Source organism: Notothenia rossii, assembly GCF_949606895.1.
Source record: "Notothenia rossii genome assembly, chromosome: 10".
Taxonomy (NCBI): Eukaryota; Metazoa; Chordata; class Actinopteri; order Perciformes; family Nototheniidae; genus Notothenia; species Notothenia rossii.
In genome coordinates this window covers 14982770-14998583 of record NC_136908.1, presented here as the reverse complement: position 1 = coordinate 14998583, position 15814 = coordinate 14982770, and the positions used below count along the sequence as shown (strand labels likewise).

General features: G+C 40.8%; 1 protein-coding gene across 1 annotated transcript in view; it reads right to left on the bottom strand.

Annotated features, from left to right (window-relative positions):
- Nucleotides 1-15814, bottom strand: part of atxn1a (ataxin 1a) — an 86812-nt gene that overhangs the window by 47403 nt on the left and 23595 nt on the right. Inside the window, exon 2 of the mRNA XM_079655519.1 lies at nucleotides 8710-8891. The gene's annotated coding sequence lies outside the window, so the exon portion shown is untranslated. The remainder of the gene's footprint in view (nucleotides 1-8709; nucleotides 8892-15814) is intronic.

Here is a 15814-nt window from a genome sequence, read left to right as displayed (position 1 = left end):
CCAGGGACACAACGACATGCTGACTGCAGTGGGGTTTGAACCTGTGACCCCCTGATCCAATCACCAACGCACAACCCACTGCACCACACGCCTCCATAGAGAGTAAAAAGTCTGTGGGTGGTCAGAAAGAGGGCACTTTATCATACAGCCGTGTAGTAAAAGCAATAATCTTTCTATAGGTCTCAGCATAAGGACTTCCCAGGCCCCACAAAGGCCATTCCCATTCATCTCACTAAAAGCTGAAGTTGCTCAACTGAGTTTGACTGCTCCTGGAGGAAAAGTGTTTGTCGCCATGAACCCCTGCCGTATGATCCATCAAAACATCTGAGGATAAGTGCCACCTTGACTGTTACTTTTCAGCTGAGGTTAGCTTTTTTTCATGTCACCATTTTAAATGTAAAATGCATAACTTCGGTTCTTTTTTCTAGAAATTTGACCTAAGGATACAACGGAAAAAAGTATTTCCAAATCAAACTGTTCAAAACTTTACCAATTACTATTCATATAAACATTTCAGCCAATTAAAGTGTAACATGACTTTCCATGTTTAACAGACTTGAAAAACACCATAATGACATTTCTAGTAAAGAATTGAGTAGTTCCAGGATTGTATAGATGACCTCTGTGCCGTGAAATTACACAGGTACCTCGACTGACAGGAACACCTGTAAATTATCTCCTTTGCATGACTTCTCGGTGCTGTCTGGAGGTAATTATCATCCTCTGACGTGTTCACTCCCGCCAGTTTCCACCCACCAGTCCCCCTTCTGTTCTTCCCCAATTTCTCTTCTCCATTGTCTCTCTCTCCGTGCACTTACACTAGAGGTGTGATTGCATTAAGCCGCGGTGAGCGAGGGCATCCCCGGGGCCGCGCTAATGTACAGAACAGAGCGTACAGAGTAGTGATTGTGAAGGAGAGAGCAGGGGAATGGTTGGAGTGTGTGTGGGGGGCATCCATTACTTTAATCATTTTACCTCACTTGGAAAGGTTGAGAGATGAGTGGTGGGGAAAAAGCCTCTCGTGGCTGTTAGTAAATCTAAAGCGCAACTTCATTTTTCAACCTTTATTGCTTTCTTTCCAGAGCATCTAAACAATAACCAGAGACATTTCACTGGTATATTAGTGTCCCTGTAGCGCGTTTCTAATATCCTTGAGGTTTCCTGAGACGTGCATTTTAGATTATAACAATTATTAAGACCAGTCAAGGCTCGACAGCAATCGCAGCATTTCATATTAGTTACTTTTCAGGTTAGAACGCACAGACCATAAATCAGAAGTGCAAATTTTACAACCAACCGGTGAAATCCTACTTTGAATACAATGATACCGAAACAAATGCCACGCCAAAGCAATAAGTTGTTCTATGAAAAACAATGAGAGATATATTTCAAAGCGGGGGCGGAGGACAGGGAATACCCTGAAGGAATAACAGCTAATGCAATCAGATCGCTCTGGCCAATTAGTCGGCGCTAGCCAAGCCAGAGATGATGTCAGTCATCATTACTCATTGCTTAATGCTATAAAGCAGAGAGGGAATCACGAGCAAACAAAGAAAGAGCAACAAAAGTGGGTCGGAGTTAGGAAGGACCGTGGATTAATCGCCCTGAAAGCAGACAAGCAAGCTTATGTGAATAATGGCACCCACACAGAGCAGAAATACTCACACACACATTTCTTAAGTCCTTAAAACACGCTCTTTATCCAGCTCTTAAATACAGATGTACGGGCCAGGTCACTCTTGGAAAAGAGATGTTAACCTCAATGATTATTTTGCCTGGTTAAATAAAGGATATATATATACACACACAAGAAGTAAATGCAAAGATACATTAAAGGTCACCTATTATGCAAAATCATGTCTTTTATACCTAAACATGTGTCCCCTCTGTGTAAAGAGATCCTGAAAGTTTCAGGAAAAAAGATTCTTTCTCTTTTTGTCCTGATCCAGTTATATAAAAACCTGTCTGAAAATGAGCTGATCAGCAGATTTTTTTGGCTTGTGTAACCATTAGCCAATAAACAACCAAGCTAACCCCCCCCCCACCTTATCACCTGAATCTCCTCCTAGAGCACCATTGTGTTATTTTCAACCAAATATCTCCCAGAGGGCGTGGGGAGTGGCTCCTTATTTCCATCTAAAGTAACAGACAGAGAATCAGCACTTTTGAAACATGGCTGAAACAGAGGGGATTATGGGTGATCTGTTTGGTATTTCGAGCCAAACACTTCAGAGACATGTTTTGTATATAACTGAGACCTATAATATATTGATGAAAGAGAAAATAATTGGGGACCTTTAAGTAACCCACAAAAAGCGTACACCACAAGACCAACCACACACACACACACACACACACACACACACACACACACACACACACACACACACACACACACACACACACACACACACACACACACACACACACACACACACACACACACACACACACACACACACACACACACACACACACACACACACACACACACACACACACACACACACACACACACACACACACATACACACACACACACACACACAATGTTCCAGCACATGTACGGCTCATTAGTAATGACCTACAGCAACATGTTTTTCCGATGCTGCTGGCCGAATTCCAGTCGATACCCCACAGCTCCACATGACATTTCACATTCCCCTTACATCTGCATTCAGCATGTTGTGGCGCACTGAAACTACTGAAGGCTGGGTCTCTAACATAGCTTCGCCCACTCACTTTACACTATACACACATGCAGACGCAGACACAAAGAGGAAGGTATATGCCTTATTAACACAACAAACATGCTGACAGGCAAACACAGATGCACAGCCTCGCAGAAAGGCACCGTACACACAGGGATGTTTATCAGAGTAATGAAACACACAGCGAAGCCGACACACTGATTAGCTCCTATGAGGGAAGCCATTAGACCCCCTGTATGATTATTAGGCCTGACTTCCTCACCCCCCCTTTGTAAACACACGGCGGCCGTATGAAACATTAAGGAAACTGCTGCAGAAATGTCCGGTTAAAAATTGTTATTATACTTAAATTGATTTTTGTTCTGTGGTTCTCAGAACACAAAGAGCACTTTATGATGTTCCCTTTTATGATTGTATCAACCATGATAAAAGAAAGCTGTTTTTATCAATACTATGACATAACTGCTTTGTCGAGCGGTAGAGAAAAACAGAAGATGTATTGTGCTGCTGTGCTGAGGAGCATTTCAAAAAGGTTTATGCTACAGGTTTGTTAAGTTTAGGTCTGCACACATATAAGGTTGCTTGATATAAAATATCGCAAGAACATGTCCTTTTATTGTATCGTCTTCTATCTAAAACAATTTCCTACCTACTAACATTTATACCATTTTGTAAAATGTCTAAACATTTTGACAGAATGGCCTTGATTGAAAACACTTTAATTGATTTGTTCCAAAGTACTCTTGTTAAGTTGTTGTTTTCCAGAGCACACACAATAGGCAGTCTCCGGTCCATTATTTATATCCCCCGCTCTTTGTTTATCTTCCTCCTCTACTCTCTATCCCTCTCTTTTCATCTAAGTAATTCAAGAAATAAAAACAGCAGTCTGGATGAACTGGGCAGGGTAATTAAGTAATTGCTGACTGTGCAGAAACAGTAGGTGTGTTTTAGAGGGTTTGTGCGGAGGGGGGTGGGACCATGAGCAAAGACGGCGGGACAGAAGTGAGACCGAGAGAAAGACTCGGGAGGGGGACGGCGACAGAGGACAGGAGATGAATCGATGAGTGAATGTGTCCTGATTGAATTACTTCTTCTCTGTGGCCAGAACCCCTTCAGAAGATAATACTTTCTTTTAAGATGCAACTTACTACTCTTGTCTCTGTTACTCTTCTACAAACTGTCTCTTTTCTACCTTCATGTATTTTATTTTCTCTCCTCCTTCCCCCTTTCTCTCCCTCCTTGGTTCTAGGGCAGCTGCCGTAGCAAGTTGGCAGGTGCGAGTGTGTGTGCGTGTTGCGGGGGCCCAAATCAAATAAAGCATAGCGCAGCTATCTCACACACACACACACACACACACACACACACACACACACACACACACACACACACACACACACACACACACACACACACACACACACACACACACACACACACACACACACACACACACACACACACACACACACACACACACACACACACACACACACACACACACACACACACACACACACACACACACACACACACACACACACACACACACACACACACACACACACACACACACACAGGTTCTTAACTACAGGAAACCTATGAGACTTTCAATTAATTTTCTGTATGCCAGACATTAAAATGTTATTAACGTTAACCTTATCTGGTGTTATCCAGCAACCAAAGGAGTGCATTCTAAAGCCCAACAACAGGGACAGGCTCAGTTTACTTTATAAAGCATTTGTTCAAGGACTGAAACCCTCTGGCGTTGTCGAACATCTAAAGGCTCCTGAAGCTTTATTATAGAGAGCAATGCTGGGTTAATTGGTAATTTGACATCTTTTATGATTACTGTGAGCCGTTGCTGCGGGCTGCAGTCAGTCGAACCATGAGAGAGTGGGTAGGAGTCATTTCAGTTACAAATGAAACAAAGAAATCAATCCCTGAGAATTGATTGAATCTATAAAAAAGCTGTCAGATTTCCACTCTTTAAAAAGTTTACTCTTTCTCCTTGACTTACGCGATAACAAAAGCAAAGCAAAGCATATTTTGCAAATGAGCCCTGGGGACTGAATTTAAAGTAACAGTCGAGGAGTAATGAAAGAGACTTAATGAGCAGATCAATGTGAAAGCAGACAGAAGCCTGATGGTGTCTCTTATTTCTATGAATCCTGTACAGTAGAGTTGACAACTGACTTAATAAAACACAATGAAATCATGGAGCATGTACTGTAGTCATTAATTGCTTCAAGTTTCTTGGATAGAAATATATAATTTGGTAACAATTGTAGGCATTCACTTTTTGAGTGTAGCAATTGGACATTTTGGTCCCAAATGTAATCATTTTTTCCTGGAAAGTCATATTTAATTAAGAATGTATGGACCAGTACACTTAGTAACATATTCCCAGACATTTGTGTAAATAATTTGAAAAACATGGCTGGACAAACCTGTTACTGACCATTAAATAACTCAACTAACTTACACTAAATTATCATAATTGCACATTTAACCACCATTTAATTATATTTGTTTAATCGCCCCATTCTTTAAAATATTAATATTTGTTCAAATGTCGCTGAAAACAGCAATCCCAGTCTACAACCATATGTCAATAATACAATATTGACATGTAATTTTCCCCCTAAGTATAGACATTGTGAGATGAACCAATATAAGATAAATAGTCTTCTGGATAATCTTTGTATTACCGTGCTTTACACAAAAAGTAAAATAGTTCTTTCCCTAAAGTTAAAAAGAACAAAAAACAGACAAGTTTAATAGTCAAGCAAAAACAATGCCATGGATTGTTTACCAGAGTCGATTTAACACGCACTCATACAAGCAGGATTGACCTTTAACACACTCAAGGAGCACTATCTTTACTCACATTCAAAGGGAAAGTGTAATATGTATGTATGACATGCAGTGAGCTCTGTCTCTTGTAACATAAGCTTATTCTACAGTTTCACTTATTGTAAGCCATGAGGAGAGAACATAAGGCAAATGCCGAACATCCTGACGCTTTTGTTAAAGCTTAAGTGATTGTATTCTGACTACATCTTCAACAGGCACTTAGACAAATATGGATCCATCCCCTATAGAGGAGGCTGACCGACTCTATATGGTCCCTCCATTAACAGCCATCTTCTGACATGTGTTGATCACGGGGACTTACCACCCAGCGTCATTGTTTGACTGTCAGCCCTCCATCTACTCATTTCTGAGGCGTTCTGCTCAGAGAAAAACAACTGTCAACGGTACATTTACAAAAGCGAATGAAGGCAGAAAGAAGCCGGGAGTGTAAATGTGTAATCACCATTCTGCAAGAGTGGCGGGTGAATAAAAGAGGAGACAGGGAGGAGAGATGGAGGGCAAGGAAAGGTGGGATCTTTGTGAGTGAGAAAGAAACAAAAACAAAATGTATAAGACTACTTTATATTCTGAAATTTCATTTATTTATCTCCCTTCTTTCATCTGTATATTACCTTTCCTTTACACTTTCTCTCAGAAGCTCTCCTAAATGCACACTTCCCCTCTCTGAATTGGTACAACATTAAATTTAATTAACTAATTAGTCTGTACTTCAAAACATATTTGTATAGTTATGAAGATAAGTCCCCAGGCAGGCTGGCAGCAAATCTAATGATGCTGTTGGTGAGTCAAGTGTAACCATATATTTCTGAAGGGTATAAACAAAATAGTGTTTCGTCAAAAGCAGCTGCAACTCGTAAGAGACTCCAAAGACACTTCTCTTTGAGTTTAGTGATTTATTTGAACCAATTCATCGTCTGAATATCTGTAAATTCATGGAAATGTGTAAAAACTTCCAGCCTGTATTTTCTGTTTTTGTGAAATATCTTTACCTCACATCCTTTCTTGAAATGCTTCAAAATCTGAGATGCTGAAGGCACAACGAGCAGCAGAAAGCAGAGGACACGGGATTGGTCACAGCCGAGTCTTAGGACAGAGGAAAGGACACGAGAGAGGAGACGAAAAGGCAGGGATTGGCTTTCTCAGTGTCCTCAGTAAGCCCCTCTATTCAGTCTACTCTCCCCCATAGGAGAGCCGCAGCACACAGCTGGTGAGACGGAGATAAAGGGCTGATGTGTTGAGGGTGAGGAAACAGAGAGGAGGAAGAGAGGAGGCAGCTCAGATAAAGAGAGGATAGAGACTAAGTGAAATGGAGGGAGTTTAGAGGGAGAGAAGACATCAGTGGGGAAGGTCAGGAAAGCAAAGGATACAATCAGACAAATCACATGGAGGAAGAGAGGGGGGGGGGGGAGCTCAGACAGGCCCAGACAAGTTTATCCTCTACAGCAAAACACAGACACAAACACACATCAGTTCTTCTGACTATGCTATGTTACAACTCCAACACTGACAGCTCACTGCAGCCAAAACTATATTAAAGTATGGATTAATATGACGATCATTTGTTCTATAAAATGTCAAATAACTGTGAAATATGTCCATCCCTGTCTTTACATTTATTTATTTTTGTCAGTACAACACCGAGAGACTTTGGGTTTCATGATATACTTTAAAGCAAAGAAAAGCAGGACATCTCCATATGGGATAGGGATGAACACATCTGCCTTTTGTATGAAAAATATGTTTAATGATTAATCCATGGCAATTATTTTTCGTTTTCTTTGCAGATCTAAAGCAGATAAGATAACTAGTGCTGGGTTTACCAATCTAATAATGTTCTCTTTCTCTTGTCAGTGGATCATCTGAAAACAATGTGATAATGCCTCTCATTGTTGTGAAGAAAAGTCAGTTAAGTCTGCTGATCTACAGTCCCTTTCACATCTGTTATTCTGCTCATCCACAGCATGTCATGCAACACCTCGCTGCATCTCATGTTTTTATCTGGTGTCACATGAAAGAGCTCATGAAAAGAAAGTACTTTCGCAACACTACAACTAGAGTTTGTGTGTAATAAAAACATTTTTTAAATGTAGAAACAGCTGAAAAAGAAGCGTCTTGTACTCATTGCATAATCACTCTGTGGTCACTTGATTCCATGGCTTTTTGACAAAAGAATTGAAATATGATCTGTCAGCAAATTTAAAACTCCTATTGGCAGTCTGATTGATCAGGGAAATCAAATTATTATGGAAATGCCTGGTTACCAAATGATCTTGCATTAGTATTTCAATCTCTTATGCAAGTTTATATGACCAATATGGGCCGGTTCGGAGCTAGAGCCTGAAAAGCTGTTCACAACACAGCGGAGCCGCCTCTAAGCTCCGGAATCCGGTTTGTTTCAAGCACCAAAACATTGTCGGTCTAGAAGCAGGAACCGCATATGTCACGCTTATGTCGGAGGGGGGCGAGATTAACCTGAGCTAACAGTTAAAGGCGAGTACGGCAAATAAAAGATATAACAAGCAGTAGCGCTGAGCAAAGTGACCAGAAGGCAACCACACACACACTTTATAAAGTCAGGCAACACTAACCAGGCTTCGTGTGATTCTGTTTATTTGTAGCTTACTTTGACCATCCGTTTGCTGTTATTGATCATTGTGGAGAGACGTTTTGTTTTGTATTATAGCAGCTATCGGATGGAATCAATACATGGGCTGCACAGGTTGTCATGTCCGACTATCACAAGTAGAATCATAATGAAAAATACGCCGGTAAAATGTGCCTGTAGAAAACGGCTTATGCCACAATAGGATAGCAACAAGTAGTCATGATTAAAAGCAACACGATCATCGACCCGACGCAGTCCCCCACTGTTGTTGTAGTGAGCGCCGTTGGGGAGAAAATCAGCGACGTAAACGGTGACGTCATGGCGCAGCACTGGTAGCACCAGTCTGGCTCCGGGCGGTGTGAACAAAACGGGGGCTGAAAAGAAGAACCGGTTCCGAACCAGAAAAGCACGAGCACGGAGCTAGAACGGGAACTGTGTTGGTGTGAAAGGGGCGTATGTGATTATCTGATCTGAACCAAACACATATTATGGGTTAGACTCTTTCTGCTTTCTCCCTACCTGAGCGGGGGGGCAGAGCTTCCTGGGTGGAGGAGGTGGGGCCTGCTGCTCAGTGGAGAGCTGCCAACCGACTGGAGCTGCACTTCCTGCTGTGAAGTCTGGATCTCTCCACCAATGGGAGGGCAGCACTCCGGATGCCTGTCTGTCCACGTCTGTCTGTCTGCAGGCTCTGTCACCATTCCCTACAGGGAGACACAGCGGAAACATTAACACCATTTTCTAAGTGTTCCTGATATGGCTTTTTATTCTTCTACAGTAGCTCAATTATCACTGCATAATAAGCAGAACCCCTGCTATGTAATAACAATCATCAGCTTAACCTTTAGCCAAATGTTATTTTCCAAATGAAGAATGTATTCATCTGTTCAGTTAGCTCTATAATGTTACCAAGATGGTTTATTAATATTTCAACACTGACATTGATGAAAAACATAAAAGCAACATCAATGGGTGTGCTTTTTGCAACATTTAGCTATACCAACACTCTCTTAATTCTCTTATAAGAGAAGCAAACTGTTGCCTTTTGGATGCACATTAATTGCAAACATAGGCTTGACCTGACAGAGTCCCCCAGAGCACAAGGTTTAAAAGTAACATCTGTATGTTAGTATCTGATAGTGGATGAAATCTTTTTTTTCTTACAGGTCTGTTATAATGCATGTGCGTCTGTAATTGTCTGTACTTTTAGATTTTTAACTGTAGTTATCACTGTCTCCCTGCAACTCCCTGCCTCTTTCTCTCTCTCAGGATTATTCAGAACAAACACCCATGCTATTTATATACCAACGCCCCATCGGCATGGCAACCACGCTTTGTTTACCCGCATGAGACACTGCTTTGAGGCGTGTGTCCTCCTCAGAGAGAAAAAATAAAAACATTAGGAGGCATTAAGGTCTCTTTCATGAACTTTGTTAACTATCTGGTGAGGACAATGTCTCCCTTTGATCAAATGCCTCCGGTAAACTGGGAGCTAATATGATTAAATGGAAAGCAAACTAGTATTATTCTAGAAACAAAATGTTGTTGTTGGTTTTTCTGATGTTTGGTTCTTAGCCTGATGGAGAATTAATGTTAAATTTAATTCTGAGCTAAAATGGTTAATGTGTTTTCCTTAAAAGCACAGATAAACATGTGACACACTGATTCAATGCAGTTTCATAAAGCTCTTTTATATAAACTGTTAGTTGACCATAATAATAAACTCATAAATACAATGTATTTGTGTCCTGTTAAAACACTTCTCTTACAACAGTTCCCCACTTCTCTTTTTTCTACTCTGGATTATCATAATTAAAGAACATAAATACTATTTAAGAAGTGAGTTAAACACTTAAGAGTTTCAGCACTCCCTAATCTTCCGTTTACAACTACAATGCAAAGCTCCTCATATCAAACTACTCCAGTGATCTGGCAGTAGCTTGGAGCATAAGACTCTGGTATCATGTGTCACGCAGGTGTAAATCTATTTTTATGACCTTGTTGCAGGGTGTTCCTGTAATGGAGCGAGTTAATCTTCTCTTGGTAAATAAATGTAGCAAAGTGCCTCATTTGATGCTCAAGCACAGAACTAAATGCTCCATGCGAGCGTCAAGCGTACTCGTCTCACTTACAGTAGCCCCGGAGGCTGTTACCATAGCGACAAAGACACGTACCAAGGTCACGGGCCGGATCGGAGCATTAGGTTGAACCCTGACACAAGGTATCGTCTTGGCAACACAAAATTAGGTCATGTGACAACGAGGCCCTGGGGACAGGCATGATACTAAAGCACACTTTATCTTGTTTGTTCCAAGTTCAGACAAACTCAATAAACACACTCTCACGTGGGCATGCAGGCATGTGAAACCTGTATAACATCTTGTATACAAATAAATACATAAGGGATAAAAACTCATACACACACTAACAAAACAGAAAGTAGAACAAAAGACTTGAACACACAAGATGAATACCTTGATAACACAGCTTTAGCAGAGAAGGCACAGTAATTATCTAACATCTTGTTATTAAAAAGTATATGTACAATAAGCTGCGTGTATTTGAGAGTGTTGTCATTCACAAGATCAACATACCGTCTGCTTCATGCTCTCTGACTTGTGACCGTCATGCTGTACAGGATGTTACCTGAATGTGAATTCAAATGAAACTCATCACCCATTTAAGTCGAGGTTGCTTTAAACATGCTCAACTTTGAGTTAAATATTGAAAATGCAACCATTGAAAATGATTTAAATCAGGAAATATCTGAAGAAAATAAAATTGAAAAATAAGTACACAATATTATCAATGCAAGCTTTCTAAACTTTTCCATTTTGGTCAATATACCAACACGTGTTTCAGTTTCTGTGTACAAAATGGCTTAACATATTATTGGTAGATTAAAAACTTTATTAGGATTGTAAACGTATCCACTCTTATCAGTGTCACAGCACTGTCCCTCTCTTAAAGTCAAGATGTAAACGATGATTACACAAATGGAGATGAATAGATCTCTTATAGGGCAATGCTTTGGTGGATCAGAACATATGAGGGGAGGGATTCATCTGCAGACACTCTGGTTCAAGAGAGCACTTTGGATGGCAGATTTGAGCAATGAAAAAGGCTCAAATGTGTAGAAAGGTAAGGCAATTATTTAGCCTGGCTAGAAATAACTTTTGCTTCTGAAGTTGTTGACCACTAGTGGCCCCTGACAGCCTTTTTAGAGGAGTCCACTATCCAGTATGGTATAAAACAGTCAATAACATGAAGAGGTTTTCGAACATGGACACAACAAAATATTAGGAATGACATGTGAGATTAGCCGCAGACAGAGAGAGAAAGACACACACAAACTCATTGACACTAACAAAGATACTCTCACACACACACACACACACCAAACACATACTCTGCCCAGAGGCTAACACCTAGCGCAGACGATAAGGCACCACACGAACCAATGAAATACACGAAGCACATTAAGTACATGCTTCTTAGAAATAGTCATTCTGGAAGTCATTCACCTGCTTTAAACACCCATAAAATCATTACCTCTTACCACTCTTATGCAATATATTATACAGTGCAGTCTATTAAACTGCCTCCTCTCATAAATTAAAATATATCTTTCAATTTCAGGTTTTGAAACAATACAGGGACAAAGCTTCCACCTGGTTTCATCTTGTGGAAAATTGTACCAAATATCTACCTACACACACAAACACACAAACACAAACCTTCAGGTTTTTCCTCCTACTCAGTAGCCTAGGATTCAGTTCCCTGTCCGTCACACCACACACCCAATAAAACTGGCAGCTTGGGTGTGTGTTTCCGTGTGTGTGGTTGTGTGTCCATTTGCACCGATGAAACCATGCCCAGCCCCTTTGCCCAGCCCCTTTCATGCTGCTTTTATTTCATACTATATTTTATATTTTCAAATTACCAATCAACCCAGCATTGCTCTCTATAATAAAGCTTCAGGAGCCTTTAGATGTTCGACAATGCCAGAGGGTTTCAGTCCTTGAACAAATGCTTTATAAAGTAAACTGAGCCTGTCCCTGTTGTTGGGCTTTAGACTGCACTCCTTTGGTTGCTGGATAACACCAGATAAGGTTAACGTTAATAACATTTTAATGTCTGGCATACAGAAAATTAATTGAAAGTCTCATAGGTTTCCTGTAGTTAAGAACCTGTTACATTCTGTTCAAAGTGTGGCCTTCAGAGGGTTAAGCAACGTGTGTGTGTGTGTGTGTGTGTGTGTGTGTGTGTGTGTGTGTGTGTGTGTGTGTGTGTGTGTGTGTGTGTGTGTGTGTGTGTGTGTGTGTGTGTGTGTGTGTGTGTGTGTGTGTGTGTGTGTAGCCTGAAAAATAAGTACACACCCTGACCTAGCTCGTCTGGCTAATGCTTCAATATCCACACTACAAGACAGAGTTACACATGAAACAAGTCCCTTGGTATTTAGGGCTTGTATTATTACTGTATTTTATACTAAACTTAAATATCTCTGTCAATTTTCATGTCAAATCAGTGTATTTATCCGCACATAATTAGCTTTTTGCTTCTATTTATGAGATTCAATTAGTTCAGATGTTTCACAGGAGGCTCAGAGGGCAGTCCATGCTCCCTTGTGGGCTTGTTTGGCTTCATAAGCATGTCCTTCCTTATGCTGCCTTTGTTCTCTATTTGTATCTTTGTTTGTAGACGAGACATTTTTTTTTCATAAGCAAAACAAATGCACCAGAAGGCAACTGTCCTCAGAAGGGAATTCCACTGAAGCTTTCTATGACTTGGCTTTCCTGCAAAAGATTCACTGCAACTAACGGGCTGTTTTTCTCGTTGAAAATGCATCATAAGTGTCGGCGTCCAAGGACTGAGGAAAGTGCAGCGTTGCAAAGTTCTTGGAGTGCTCTGCAGGCTCTGGGTTCACTGGCTGCACACAACAAGACCAGCGTCAGACCGGCCAACAATAGCTCGGTTAGACGAACACAACCGTGTGTGCACCGGCCTGCATCTACGTCAGAGACCAACAAAAGCCATGTATGAGCTATTAAAGCGACCCCATCAATGAACAATGTTTGTATAAAATGCTGATTCATGCACCTGAGACTCTCCAAAAAGCACAATTTCATCAAGCCATTACAAATGACATAACTTAGGAACAGAAAATGAGCAATGGACACATATAAGATAAGATGGACGTTTATCAATCCCCATGGGATAATTCAGTAGTTTAAACAGCAACAGGATGAGATTGAAAAACAGGACAGCACATATTATTTACACAAGATTAAAGATTAATTAAAATGAAAGATACAATTAAAAATATTCCTCACATGTGCTGAACTAATTTACCTTATAAATCTAAAACATATTACTTAATATTATAAAGTTATTAGCACTACCCTCAATTTGTGTTATTCTTTTTCAATCTGGAAATGTATCACCTGTATTAACTGTTTCGTCAGTATTGTTGAGGACAAATGTTTTAGCAAAACCAGGCCTCATTATTATCTAAATGAATAATACACAACAGCTTTGGCAATACCTTTCTGTGAGCCAATATGTCGTTAGAGCTCATCATACATTCAAACTTGAGAAAAGTATGCGAGGAAAAGAGAGAAAAGGAAGATCAACACAGAAAATTTAACGCAGCAAAATCACAAACTACCTCCTAGTTATGTAACTCTCTCACTAACCATTGCCATTATCATGCAGGTCAAACTTCAGCTCTCTTAAAACCGCCCAAATGTGCTTCTGTGTACATGACGATCACGCTTCACCCTGCTGATAAACACACACACGTCCACACTCCCATTCATACAGTACACGTGCATACACAGCCCAGACAGCAGAGATAGGAGGGCAGCTTAAAGAGACAATGAACACATCTTAGATAAAGCAGACTGGCGTACAAAGAGAAACGAAGATTAAAAACCTCTCTTGCTCCTTTTTTGTCAGTGTGCACAGAATTAAGACGACACTGGGAAAACTGCTGTCTGGTAAAATGACTGCAGAGGTTTAGCTTGCTCACTTTGAGACTCCCCTGCGGGATTTTAATTGAGCTTCTCCTGATGTCATTAAAGGTCTTATGAAATAGCAACAGCTGTTTAATACCATGATGTGATCTAGTAACTTCACGAAGGATTTTACAAAGTCAACTCAACAAACTATCAAGGTCACACTTGAAATGTTCCACCTTTAGATGTCCTTATTCTGTGAAAGCTATAATTTGAATGCATTTCTTCAGTGTTAATGTTTGCAGTTGATACACCCGTAAACCAGAGGATTTGAGGTTTAAATCAAATCAAGCATCCTTCTTATCTCATGACTTCTCCTCCTCATCCTTTGTAGGTACTCTTCCTCTTTCATCTCCTAAGATCTCATATTCTTTCACCATCCTTCTTCTCTTGCACTAGAATTCTCCTGGGCAACACATAACAACACCACGGTGACACGTGACAGGGACGCAAGCGGAGGGAATAAAACACAGAACTCACACACACACTCCACGCTGTGTGCTGCAGAGAAGAAGTGTGTGTGGGATAAAAACATGAAGAAACAGAGTGAGCGACAGATGAAGGGAGTCCTCCATTGCTCTTCTGTAAGTGTGCATGTATGTACAGTATTTACCCTCTGAACACACACGTGTGTGAGGGGCCAACATGTGTTAGTGAGACTGACAGGGTGAATCAAACGCAGAACATCAGAGCGCTCCGCTGCCACCTGAGGGAATTACTCAGCATTCCTCAGTCGGGGCGCGTTAGCCCGGAGATGCAGGAGTCGCGGGGAGCGTGTCTTTGATCGCCCCCCTAAGATTCCCCCATTGGGACACGGGGGATACGCTGGGAGGTGGGGCTCGCACACACACAAAATCACATCTTTAAAGTGGTACACACGTGTGCTCACAAACTGGGTTCTCCCACTTCCTTTTTTCCAAACATTCAAAAGATATGTGCCGCCCACGCATGCATAGTAATTATGCTTTTGATCATGTTTATAGTCTTTTCTCAGTCTATCATCACACACACTACCAAGGAAAGTGTTATACGGGAAGCTAATTGTCTTCTTTTCATATCATCCCTCTGTTATTTTAACACACACACTTTGTAGACCAACTTCATGAGCATCAACTCAGAAAGAAAACACAGAATAAAATGAACCAAACATCTAAATATAAAGTATTTACTTTCCAGCAGTAATCTGACAGTGAAGACGGCAGGTATAATGGCCGGATGTCTCTGTGTACACACACATGTTGTACCTCCGCATAACAGCGAGGGGATACAAGCTGTTGCTGTAAGAGAGGTGTCATGAGACCCTATTTAACTGCTTGACACAAACTTCTAGTCCCACTCGCCTCCACAATTTCATTCCTGTCAAAGCGTCAGGAAGTCAACCTATTCCCTTTTTCTTGTCAGTCATGCTTTTAACTGTGGGAGAAAGCGGTTAATGTATAATGGCTTGATTGCTTATATAAGTCATCAAGTTCATTGGTTAGGGACAAAAGAAAACCTGCAATTGTGGTGGCAAATGTTTTCTTCTATAAAAGATCAACCAGATAGGGGGATGGGATCGTTTGGTTTTTTCATAGTGAGCAGACATACAGAAAACCTAAATGCAGGCTATC